Raw genomic sequence first — 13,485 nt, 5'->3', positions numbered from 1 at the left:
ATAGCGAGCAATGGTGCGAATGTATCTTATCCATTCGCTAAAGTTCGTTCCATCGAAGGTGACCTTTTGGCAAAGGCTCATCAATGTGAAAGAACTAGCAGCAGCGTTGTTTGCGTTTGACATCTAAAATTGAAAGGACAAAGATAGATTAGAATATGAATCCCTAATTATCGCCCAATAAGAAAATTAGGGCTAGGATCCAACAATAACATTTACATATTAGAAAAGGGATGCCGTAATCTAACATGCAAATAAATTGAAGGTAAGTGAATGACGATTCACTAATTCTCCACCACAAAACTTAAACAATTAGTCCTAAGTGTTTTTGAGAATTCCTAGGTTCGGATGAGATTCATTGAAACTATTTAATGGCATGTTTAAATCTCGATATACCCTTCTTGTTTGTGACTGGGATACCGAGGATCACAAAGCGGGTGTGAATTACCATGCAAATTCACATGGTACCTTCATTGTAACGATCACCTATTCGATGTGCCGGTAAACCACACACGCTCCATCGAACTATGATAAACAATGAATCACCCTTTGCCACCTTCGCTTATAACCAATTAGTGTGCCGGTAAACCACACACGCTCCACTAACTTCTTAGCAAGGTGCAAAGTGTAATTTCATGGGATTGCATCAATTCACTTTTCCTAAAGTAACTAAGATTGGGAAATTTTAAAATATGTTTAGTTACTTTATATTTCTTATTATACTTTTAATGAGAGGATGAGGTTGCCCTATCCTACCCGTTCGGCTAACGACCCTCCACCAATCAAGCAAGCGGTGGGTGTGAGTGTATACCCATTAAGCGCCATTTTATAGGCCGCAACCTTATACCCACCTTATAGATCGGCTTCGTGAATAAGGCCTACTAACGGTAAGACTAGCATTTAGTTATACATATATATATTATCCTAGTAATATCATATTAGTATAGGGTTGTATTTTAAAACTTTTAAAATCTACGGTTTGAAATTTAAGTTGTCTAAATTAAAACTTTTAATCACAAATATAAATTTCAAAACTTGAGGAAAAGTTTTAAACATTTAAAACATGGAGGATCAAATAATTCCAATTAACAATTAATATCCTAATTATCTATATTTGATTTATTCAAGATTTCTTTTAAGATAATCACCAAAATAATCAAAATAATTAATTAATTATCATATAAGGAAATTAAATATTTTATTATATGATAAATATCTTTAATTAGATCAAGATTGCAGTTATATTTATCAGAAAAACGAATTAACATTGATCTAATTAGTTTATGGAAAGTTTAGATAAGATAATTACAAAGAAATCCTGAATCTGGCCATTCCTGACGCCTGGACTCGCCGAGTGCACAAGGGGACTCGCCGAGTCAGGCCTACTCGCCGAGTCCACCTTGGAACTCGCCGAGTCCATGACTCAGAAACCTAAAAATCGAATTTTGCAGGTTTGTTTCAGTTAATCAAGCAACAATTTAAAGAAAACCAAGCTAGTCTCTGATACCACTGATGGGTTTTAGCCATAAGAACTTTTCTATGTGCACATGCAAAACCCTAATGCTCGGATCTAGGCTTTCTAATAAACATGCTTTGAATCCAAGACTTCTAATTACTAATTAGGTTAAATAACAACATTGAAACAGATCTAGAATCATACCTTTGAGTTCCTTGTTGATCTTGAGGTCTTGGAGCTTCTAGAGTCACAAATGTCACTCCTCTAATGGCTTACAAACACCAATAGCAAGGAAGATGATTTAGGAGAGAGGAGAGGGAAGGAATTTCGACCAGAGGTTCCTTACTTTAGGTTAGGTGTCGAATTCCCCATGCCATAGGGTCTATTTATACTTGTAGACTCCTTAAGGATTACAAATAAGTCCCTATCAGATAATCTTCTCTTAAGGCTATCCAAATCCATTCCTAAGATAAGCCTTTGGAGGATTTTAGCTATCCTATATCTTATAGAATTCGTCCATAGCATATCCAAATAGATTCACAGTCTAAAATTTAACTATCAAACAATTGACAGTTTATACCCCTTTATTTAATTAATCTCTTTAAGTCACCAAATTAATTCTACTTAATTCTATGACTTATATTAATCAAATAACAAATATATTATTCATTATATTATTCTCATAATATATTAATAATATTTACTCTCTCTTAATAAATCATCCTATCAAGTTGCTATGGTGAAGGCAACCCAAAAGGACCATGCACAACCGGGTCAAATACTTGCCTATAGTTGCAGCCTTAGACACTATTCCAACAGAAGGCTACAGTCAAATGGCTCAAATACTGCAAAGTATTTGGCATTGGGAAAAATTGGAATATCCCAGTATCCATCAGTAGGGGGTTCAGCATATGTGAGGTGCAGTGTGTAGTCTTCATGCAATAGCCTTAGTGTCGAATCTGCATTCTCTCCAAACTAATTCTGCCAGCTTGGCTGCTTTCCAATCATGCTTTATTTGGGCTGTGGCAGGGGAGTCTGTGGAGCTTGCGGATGACATATTCTCCTCAAGATTTTTGAAGTGAGGAGGAGTCTCAGGCTTTTTGGGAATATGCTGAGATGATTGCGGTGAAGGCTGTGGTTTGGGAATTTTGTTAATGATGATGGGGGGACTCTGATGAATGGCAGTATCAAAGTGATGGACTTCTTCTTCTTCGTCACTTCCCCCTCTTGAGGAATGCAGCGCAGGGGATTCTTCAAGCCATTGCTTAAGTCCATCCACTTTGGCAAAAACTTCTTGGAATTGAGCTTTTAGGATTTCTGCCAATTGGGAATTGTTTGGAGTGGAGGAGTTGAAGAGCAACTTGTGGATTTCTTTGGTAAGCTGGAGGATCTCAAGGCCATGGAAGTTGGAGGAAAGAGATTTATGCAGTTTGTTGATTGTTGTTTGAAGAACAGAGATAGTGGACTCATAAGCATTATGAGTCTCATCTATCACACTCTGAGACTGAGAAGCTTGATCCGCGATGGCGGCCTGGAGATCCATTTTGATTGCGGTCACCTCCGCGATGAGATGTTCTGCTGCAGCCAAGAATTCTTTATGGTCAGCCTTGCAGTTGTTGTCAAGGGACCGGATCCCCATCTTTACTTTAAGAGAGATGCGTTCAGCAGCCATGTGTTCCCTTGTTTCCAGACGCTCTATTCTTTCAATCAGTGACTAAGGTCCTGGAGTGTCTTCAGGTTGCGGTTGAGTAGTCTTGACCGCAGCCAAGATCTGATCGACTTTGGCTTGAAGGCTCATGAACTCTTTCCGGGTCACCGCATTCTTCTTCTTCTTCTTCTTCTTCTTCTTCTTCTTCTTGGGTTTGGAGGTGGAGTGATGAGAACCACTGGACTCCTCTTCTTCTTTAAACATCAACATGTCATCGTCGGAAGTGTTTGGCTTGTTGACCTCTTGGATGTCTTCGTCATCAAAACCGAAGGTGGGAGCTGAACTAAGTTCGATTGCAGTTTCTTCGTCTTGTGATGGATTGATTGTAGGAGAGGGTGATGGGATGGAAGTTGGAGTAGGAGGAACTTTGGAGGGACCTGCGGCTGCACCGAAAGCTTGTGCTTTGAGAATTGTTTCTGCCATCTCATCCATCCAGTTTTGAACCTTTTGAATGGTGGCTATAGTATGGGCATTACTGATGGCATTTGCCCAATAGCTAGCCACGGACTGGATCTCCTGTTCTTTCTGTTGCTGTTGCTTGATTTGTTGCTCCTTGCGGGCTTGGAAAGCCCTTCGGAATGCTTCATACTTCTTCATTTCAGCTTCGGTAGTTGGTTGATAACGGCTCCATGAATCACTAGAGTTACTTTCGTCAATTCCTTGAGTTCACACCAAGGTGTCCCTTGGGTTCACGGATCCTTGCACAGTAGTGCTACCCATGCCTAACCCACCTGTAAGAGATGAAAGCAGAGTAGGATTTCCTGAGTGTCCTTGGTCTCCTTGAACCGTGGTCAAGTTTGGCCTCAACTCAGTTCTGGCATGGGCGAAAGAAGTGCCTTGCGAATGGGAAGGTGTTTGTAGTGTTTGGGTGACAGAAAGAAGGATGGAGTGCAACTCCTCTGGAGAAAAGAAATGCAGTCGGGAGGCCCTGGAGACCTTAGGGCGAGAACCAGTATCATTCCTTTAGGGTGATATAGGTGGGGTGTCTCCACGATGTGATGAAACATGCTCACTTGATGAGCTTGAGTGGTATTCGACGATGGTATTGAATGGATCTGCGGCAATCCCAAGGACTACTGGAGCCTGTGGAGAGGCTGAGGTATCAGTCTGGTCACACATTTGGCTAGAGGTATCAGTTGTTTTTCTTTTCTTGAGGATAGAGATTGGTTGCCTGTCCTCATCTAAATCACTGCTAGATACGATTTGGGGAGGTTTTGTTTTATGTTTCTTGGTGGGTGCGGTTTGTTTAGGAGCATCCTTCTTGGGTGTTCTTTGTTTCTTCTTGGATGCAAATTGCTTTCTTATTTGAGAAAGATTGGATAATGTAGTGGCAGAGGGGACTGCGGTACCCTCAGGGTTAACGACTGCGGATGGAAGAGGCGGGGTAGAAGCGTATGGGGCAATACCCTCCGTAGCCTCAATGTGGTCTGAGACATCAGCAGTCTCAGGACCAAGAGAAGAGAGGATATGAGAGGGAAGTCTACGGATCAGTCCAAATAGAGTTTGATCAGAAGAAGGGAGGTAACTTTTAAGATCCTTAGTGACGAAGAAGTTGATGTCACTACCCATATCTATTCCAGCGTTTGCATGTAGGTCTGATATGCAGAGAGACCAAAATCTTGCAAATGTGAGCTCGGTTGGATTTTCCTTCGAGTGTTCCTTGGGATGTACTGAATGAAATTATCCCAAAGAATTTGCCCGTAGTTGACGTCGTGTCCGGTGAAAATGCTCCATACTAACTCCAAAAGCTTGAGTCCCATATTGTCAATGCTTCCGGTTCCGCCGGATAGGCAGCAGATGACGAAGTGACACACAAACTATCAAACCGCAGGCAACAGATTCTTTTTGAACTCACCAATCCCTCGAATTGGTTTTTGATACCCCATCTGGTAGAGTGCGGATGTGATGTCAGCCATTGATGGTGAGAAGAATTTGATGGATGGATGAACCAGAAGGTTAATGGCGGTGAGGAACTTTTCTTTGGATAAGATGACCAAAGAACCGTTAATGAGATTGAGATGAACTTCTTGAGGGTTTTCTAGTGGGCGATAAGCAGAAAAACCACTCTTGAAGAGAGTAGAAACTGGAACAACGTCTGTAAATGCATCAAATGGACCAAACAGAGGGTGGTTCTTGAGAAACTTGATCATGAGCTTGATGGGAGCATTGTATGAAGGATGATCTTCAAATACTGCTCTGTAATTGCTTGAAGCGATTGTAGGAGAGTCTGAACCTGTTGGATTCACCAAACCAGAAGCCTTGGATTGCTTCTTTGATACTCCTGATTTCACCATTGTTGAAGTTTGAAGGTGTTCGAAGAGGAAGTAGAACATAGAGTTCGTGATGGTTTTGAGAGGGAATGATCGATATTCAAAAAGCATAAAGTGAATTTAGGGAATGAGATGAGTTTATAAAAGGAGGTGAAAGAAAAAATGTTTAACCCTAGGTAAATGGTAGAATAGGGTAAAAAGTCGATTGGGCTTTTGGGGGGAATCTATAAATTTTGGATTAAATCTCAGCCACACATAATTAAAACGGGTTATAAAAGATTTTGGGAGATTACCAAAAGGGGTTTGCATTTAATGTAAAGTCAGGCACATGTCAATACGTCAGGTGATCGTGGGGGTGATGGGAGAGGAAGTGGTAACGGATGGGACGTGTTAGGGAGAGGAAAGGACAAATTAAGGATGAGTTTATTGAAAAACGTTCTTTTTGTCATCATCCTTAAAATAGGTCTAATAAAATGATTATTCAGAAAGAGAAGATGACAGTTTCTAAGGAGAATGTTTTATTTTATTTAATGAAGGATCATTAAATAGCACACAAAGATTCACGGGTTGATAAAACAGTTGAGAAACTATCACGACGATTACGGATGAAAAATTCATTACGGTTTGGAATTTCATCGCGGATGACCAAAGAAAAGACTGCAGTGACAAACTGAGAGAAGCACTTGTACAAAAGTTAGTAATCACATGTAAGAAGGACCTATGAAAGATAGATATAATATATGGTTGCGGTACATTGACTGTAGAACAGGGGATGTTCCAAAACCATCAATTATAAATAACTTTTAGTAGGGACCGCAATGGGGACCAGGAAGGTCTGTGGTACTAGTTAATTCAAGAAGAATTTAGGATCCGGATTCATCATTCCCAACATATGTAAGAACACATTGAGTTTTGAAGAGTCAAGTGCTTTTGTAAAAATATCAACAATCTCTTCATGAGTAGGAACAAAGATGAGCTCAATATTACCTTTCAGAATATGGTCTTTGATGAAATGATACCGTAGCTCAATATGTTCAGTCTTGGAGTGCTGAATAGGATTATGAGAGATCGCTATGGCAGTTTCAGAGTCACAGTAAATTGGTATCTGCAGCATCCTGTATTTGTAGTCTAACAGTTGTGTCTTCATCCAAAGGACTTGGGAACAGCAGTTGGCTGCGGCCACGTATTCTGCTTCCGCGGTAGATAAAGAAACACAACTTTGTTTTTTTAAGGACCAGCTGACAAGTCTTCCTCCTAAAAATTGACATCCACCAGATGTACTTTTTCGATCAAGTTTGCATCCGCCATGATCCGCATCAGTAAATGCTTGAAGACTGAAGTCATTGCCTGCGGGGTACCATAGACCAAGAGATTTGCTTCCTTTTAGGTGCCAAAGAATTTGTTTGGCTGCGATCATGTGAGACACTTTTGGGTCAGCCTGGTACCGTGCACATACACCAGTTGCAAAGACAATGTCAGGTCAGCTTACGGTGAGATACATTAACAAGCCAATGATACCTTTTTAAGTCTTGTGATCCACAGATTCGCTAGAGGGATCAGCAGAGATCTTATATCCGAAGGCCATAGGGACCTTAGCCGAAGAGCAGTTGTCTATAGAGTATTTCTTTAGAAGTTCAGTGGTGTATTTCTCTTGATGAATGAATATCCCTTGCTGAATTTGTTTGACTTGTAGACCTAGAAAGAAGTTAATCTCTCTATTCATGCTCATTTGAAATTTGTTTGTCAGGAGCTTAGCAAATTCATCCACCATTCCTTGATCAGATGATCTGAAGATGATATTATCCACATATATTTGTATAAGCATAAGGTGAGACCCGTTTGCTTTTCTAAATAGTGTGGGATCAATCACTCCTCGTTTGTAGCCTGAAGAGACTAAGAATTCAGAGAGAGTTTCATACCAAGCTCTAGGAGCTTGCTTCAGACCGTAGACAACTTTTTGAAGCTTGTAGCAGTGATCAGGGAACTCGATACTTTCAAAGCCAGGAGGTTGTTGAAGATAAACCTCTTCTTTTAATTCCCCATTGAGAAAAGCACTCTTAACGTCCATTTGATGTACTTTGATGTTTTTGTGAGAAGCATATGCTAAAAAAATTCTGATTGCTTCCATTCTAGCTACCGGAGCGTATGTTTCATCGTAGTCAACACCTTCCAGTTGACTATAGCCTTTAGCAACTTGCCTTGCCTTATTTCTGATAACCCTACCAGACTCATCTAGCTTGTTATTGAAAATCCATCTTGTACCAACATCAGTATGGCCTTGTGGAATGGGAACAAGTTGCCATACTTTGTTTCTTTCAAATTCTTCCAGTTCTTCTTGCATTGCAAAAACCCAATCTGGTTCTAATAATGCTTCATTGATAGATCGAGGCTTGACTGCGGACATAAATGCTGCATAGTGACAATGATCAGATAAATTTTTGGCAGATCGAGTTTGAATACCTGCAGATGGGTTGCCAATAATTTGGCCTGGTGGGTGATCCTTTGTCAATACATGTAGACGAGGCATTAGATGATCCCCAACTGCGGTTGAAGGAATGTTTTCAATATCAGAGGTTGCTTCGGTATGGGAAGGAAGTTCCCCCTGGATTTGTGAACAGCCTGCTGAATCATCTTGACTTGTTGGATCGAGAGAAACATTTTCTTTAGTTTGGGGAGGTTCCCCCTGGATTGCTGAAGGGAGTTCATCTGGAAGCTAAGAAGGTTCCCCCTAGACTGCTGATGGATGTTCTTCTGAATGCGAAGTTTCAGTTGATTTTCTGAGAATGGGAGCTTGAGCATCTTGGAATACTGGAACCTCGATGGTTGTAGTACGAATAGGAGTAGCGCTTTCCCCCTCAACAGGAGAGGTGGAAGTATTGAGAGATGCTACCTCAGAGAGAGATGCTCCAGAAACATCAACATGTTGTTGTTGAGCTGCGGAGACACAAGAACTTCGGATAGTTTTGCCGTTTCAACAGGTTCGAAGAGATCATCATAGTTTACTTCAAACAGATTTAACGGTCCTGAAGAGGCAGGAATATCGCATTCCATAATGGCAGTGGTTTCTTTAGATGGAGGGGTGTTGCGGATGTAAAAGTCATCGAACTTTACGTCAAAACTTTCAACGATTAACCTTGTACGTCCGATGAGAACCTGATACGCAACCTTATTTGTGGAATAACCAAGAAAGATACCTTCATCAGATTTTGGTGCAAACTTGTTAAGTTGATCTCGGTTGTTGATCACAAAACATCTACACCCAAAGATGTGAAAGAAACGAACATTTGGCTTTCAGTTGTTGAGGCCCTCATATGGTGTGTTGTTGAGGGGTTTGCATGCAGTAGCTACAGCTACAGCCCAGAAGTAAAGAGGAAGATGGGCGAAGTTGAGCATGGATCTGGCTGCTTCAACGAGGGTGCGGTTTCTTCGTTCAACAACACCATTTTGTTGAGGTGTATACAGAGCTGAAAAGTTATGTGAAATCCCTTTTGACACCAATAAGTTGTTGAGTGGATGATTCGTGAATACAGTACCATTGTCACTGCAGATGCATCTTACCGGAAGCTTGATCTAAAGTTCTATTTCTTTGATGAAGTTTATGAGAATCTGTGGTGTTTCGGATTTGAGTCTGAGAAAGAATACCCAAGTGAAGCGAGTGAAGTCATCAACTATAACCAGTATATATTTTTTATGATGAAGACTGGCTACTGTTGATGGACCGCAGAGATCAATGTGGAGAAGTTCGAGTGGTTCGGATCTGGATGAATCAATTCCTATAGGATGAATTGCTTTTGACTGCTTACCACATTCACATGCAGGACACAGAGTGTCATTGCTGAATTTGAGAATGGGTAGACCTCTGACCAATTCTTTAGTGACTAAGGTGTTGATGTATTTGAAGTTGAGATGAGCGAGCTTGCGGTGCCATAACCAGCTAAATTCGGATACGACTTTAGAGAGAAAGCACAGCTGCAGTTTACCAATGATGAGAGAGACATCCAGAGGATACATTGTGCCTTCGGATCGTGAATTGATTAAGCAAGTGCTTCTATCGCTTGTCATTATGTAATAGAATTGATCATCAAACTCCACTCGATGACCTGCTTTACATAGTTGGCCAACACTGATGAGATTGTGTTTAAGACTTTCTACATAAGCAAACTTCTGAATGGAAAAGTTCCCCATAGTGAGAACACTATAGCCTCGTATGATGCCATTCGCATTGTTTCCGAAAGTAACATTTCCACCATTGCATATAGGCCCGAAATCCTGAAGGTACTCTGACCTTCCGATCATGTGCAAGGGGCAGGCACTGTCGATCAACCATTGTTCTTCTTGATCCTCCTTGCACAAAGCCTACAGAAATTAAGTGGTTAATTTGGGCACCCAAGCAAGTTTGGAGCCCGGAGTTACATATGATGAGTTAATCGATGCATGATGTGAGGTGGCAGGGACAGGTTTTAAGTCAACTTTCAAGCCTAGTCCTGGGTGTTTGAAGTTCTTTGGATTTTTGTGAGATTGTGGATAATTACGAGGTTTTTTGGAGAGATTAGATGAGTGATGAGAGAGAGAGATCCTTTACATTGAGATTGACACGAGAACTTTTTGTCATTTTCCCTGACATTTGACTTGGTCTGAGGTTTTGAAGAAAAAGTATGCTTTTGTCAATTCCGAGGATTGTGAGATTTGACCCTTTTGTTTGTGTGTTTTGAAAAAGAGTTTTGTGCAGGTCTTGCAGGTGTAAGAACACGTGCAAACCTTTTGTGATATGATTTTTTAAACACTTGAGGTGACCTATTGAGTGCCGAGTTGGCAAAATTCCTTTCCATATTTGAGATTTTGAAACTGACAATGGAAGGATTGGAGTAGGTAGAATACCTTTCCATTTTGGATCATTGAGAGAATAGATTTGAAAACCATTTGATTGAAAAGACTTATCCTTAGGTTTGGATGTTTTTTGAGTATTGTCAGAAACAGTGAACTCCTTCCTTTTTGTTTTCTTGGGAACAGTTTTCTTGAAATGATAATTTGTGAAAACAAATTTTTTAGGACTTTTTGACTTTGGACATATCACAGGTTTTTTAAGTTTTGAACAAATTTCCCGTTGCTTGCCACGAGAACGAAATTCTTCTTTAGAAACTCTTTTTGCTTCGATCTTAGGAAAACCGCAATCTGTGACATTCAATTGCGGTTTCCTTAAATCTTTTGAGGATTTTAAAAAGTAGTGACTCGATTCATCCGAACTTGAGAACTCATGACTTTGAGAGCATTGACCATATTCAAAATTTTCAATAGGTAACTCATGATTAATTGGTTCAATAGTCACAGAACTTTTGACTTTGATCAGTGGTGTAGTGTTTTGGACTACGGCAGAGAAAGTCTTGGTGGACACTTCTATGGGACATTTGATATTGGACAATGGGACAGATTGCAGTACATGACTGCGGTCAGAAACGCTGCAGTCAGACTTTAAGGATGGGAAATCTAAAGCGACTTCAGGACTTTCAATAACAATTTCCTCATCGGTTGCGGATGATGTCTGAGAATCTGTGTCATCAATATGAGAAGAAAATTTAGGGAGAATTTCTTCTATAACACAATTGTTACTCAAATCATGAAGTTTTCCAAAGTGGGCTTGGATATCCTCAGGAAATGTTTTGTTATTGACCGGAAACAAGAAGTTGCGGTATGGTGGGACATAGGGACGTTCCGGTGTGAACCAAGGTGAGGAGTACGTTGCGGTTGGGTAACCATTGGACCAACCCCAGTTAAAGGTGTTATCAACATTCCCATTATTAACAAGATTCTCAATGGCCTCAGTTTCATTAAACAACTTTTCAATTAAAATATTTGAACGTACAATTTCATTATGTGCTAGATCTTTCTGATTTAAGGCTATTTCTAATTGAGTTTCACTTAACATTCTAGCATTTTTTTCTAACATTAAATCCTTCTCTAACATTGCCATTTTGAGTCTCTTATTGTCCAAACGTCCTCTAACATGGAACATCTCCTACGAAGCGATGTTCTTCTCATCTAGGGCTTTATTGTAGTCTGTAAGGACGGCAGCACAAATGTCATTGAGTGTGTCTATGAAAGGTTGACAATCATGCATGTTGTAATTTAAAGTTTGAATCATAAGTTTTACCTCTTCCACAATGCTGAGAGTTCCATCTTTAGCCATATAACAATGGTTCTTCTTTAGATTGGTTGAGCCATCTTCATCTGCAGTTGCTACCGTACAAATCTTACCTTTCCCTTTGCTAAGATCATCTTCATCTTCATCTCCAGATGACCACACTTGGTGATTCCTCTTCACTTGAGCAACGTAGGCCTTTCCCTTTTCTTTATCTTCCAGTTCTAGAGCCATTCTGAGATAGAAGGCTCTATCTTTCACTACGTTTGCCTTGCAATCCTTGGCAAAATGGTTTTCCTTGTTGCACTTATGACATATGATAATGTCACTCTTGTCATCTAAAGAGGTGCCGGAGTCAGTTGATTAGGACTGCGGTGGTACTTCTTTGGGCTGTGTTTGCTGAGACAGTGGTGGAGGGAGAGGGTTCTTTGTGGAACAGAAGTGATTGTTTTGGAAGTTGCGGTTGAAAGGTGGTCGATTGAATTGTTGGTTTTTGCGAAATGAAGGTGGTAACCGATTGAATTTCTGACTGATAAGAGCAATGGCATTCTGAAACTCTTCTTCATCGTCATATTCTGAGTCAGCTTCATATGACTGCGGTGGTGAGTCATACAAAGTGGGATAGGTTTGAGTGTGAGGTGATTGAGCTACTAATGCAAGTGGTCCTCCGAAGTCTGAGTAGTCCTTGAGTACGATAGACTCTTGAGCTTGCAACTCTCCATAAAGCTTATAGAGAGATAATGAGTGAATCTTTCTGTCACCTTGTACAATCATTTTAGCTGTTGTCCAATGTCTTCCTAAGCCATTAAGGAACTGTAGATTTGTTTCATGATTGCTGCGGATGGTACCCACATTGGACAGTTTTGTGACGATCAAGTTGAACCTTTTAAATGGGTCTTCCAAACTTTCACCGGAGTGGGCTTTGAAGTTATTGAATTCATTGAGTGCTGTAGTGAGCTTCTTGTCTTGAGCCTGCTCTGAACCTTCGTACAAGTTTCTTAGAACGTCCCAAATTTCCTTTGCTGATTTGCAATTTATGATGATGTCGAAGTTGTCAAGAGAAACTCCACAGGATATTTCATAAAAGGAAATAGGATCATTTTCCATCTTGTCTAGATCATCTTTTGTGGGACGGTTCAAAGCTGGTTGACCTCCTCCTAGCCTTGTTGTGGCTCCATCAGTTTGTACTGGGGTAAGGACTGGAACGTGGGGTCCATCTTCTATGGATCTCCAGACATCTCTACCAAGTCTTCTGAGATATCTTTCCATCCCTTGATACCAGTGATGATACTCGTTTGCAACCAGTATTGGGGCTCGATTAGAACCACCAACACTGTTGGAAACATTCAGTGATAACGATTGTGCCATTTTGAAGAATTTTTTTGTTTAGAAATAAGCTTTAGTGGTATAGAAGGCTCTTCGAAAAATCAGAGTTCCGATTTTCAAAAAGCAACCACTTTGGCTCTGATACCAATTGCTTTGATACCAATTGTTGAGAGAAAAACTTTGAGACACACTTGAACAAAAACGGTTAGAACAAGCATATAGCGGAATAGTTAATCTCGAAGGATCTGTTAGCTCAAAAATAATATTAATAGTTAGGAGTTAACGAGTTAGATGCGGAAAGTAAAGTAATATAAATGACAACAATTGTTATATCAAGTATACACGTAAGTTGATTCATAACTTGGGATGCATTCAAACCAATGTTAGTAAGTGAGATCAAACTTAGTGAATAAGTCACAAAGACTTGCTTCGAAGAGTGATTGCAATCAGATATATTTAAGTAAGAAGTGAAGAGTGAAGTGAGATAGAATGATAACTTCAGAAATTGTATTCAGATAGAATGCATAAGTTATCAGTGTTGAGAGATGTATTCAATACAAGAGAATAAGTCTCTATTTATAGAGACTTAAAA

This window comes from Lactuca sativa, chromosome 9 (genome assembly GCF_002870075.4).
Source record: "Lactuca sativa cultivar Salinas chromosome 9, Lsat_Salinas_v11, whole genome shotgun sequence".
NCBI classification, from domain to species: Eukaryota; Viridiplantae; Streptophyta; class Magnoliopsida; order Asterales; family Asteraceae; genus Lactuca; species Lactuca sativa.
This window is presented reverse-complemented; position numbering follows the sequence as displayed.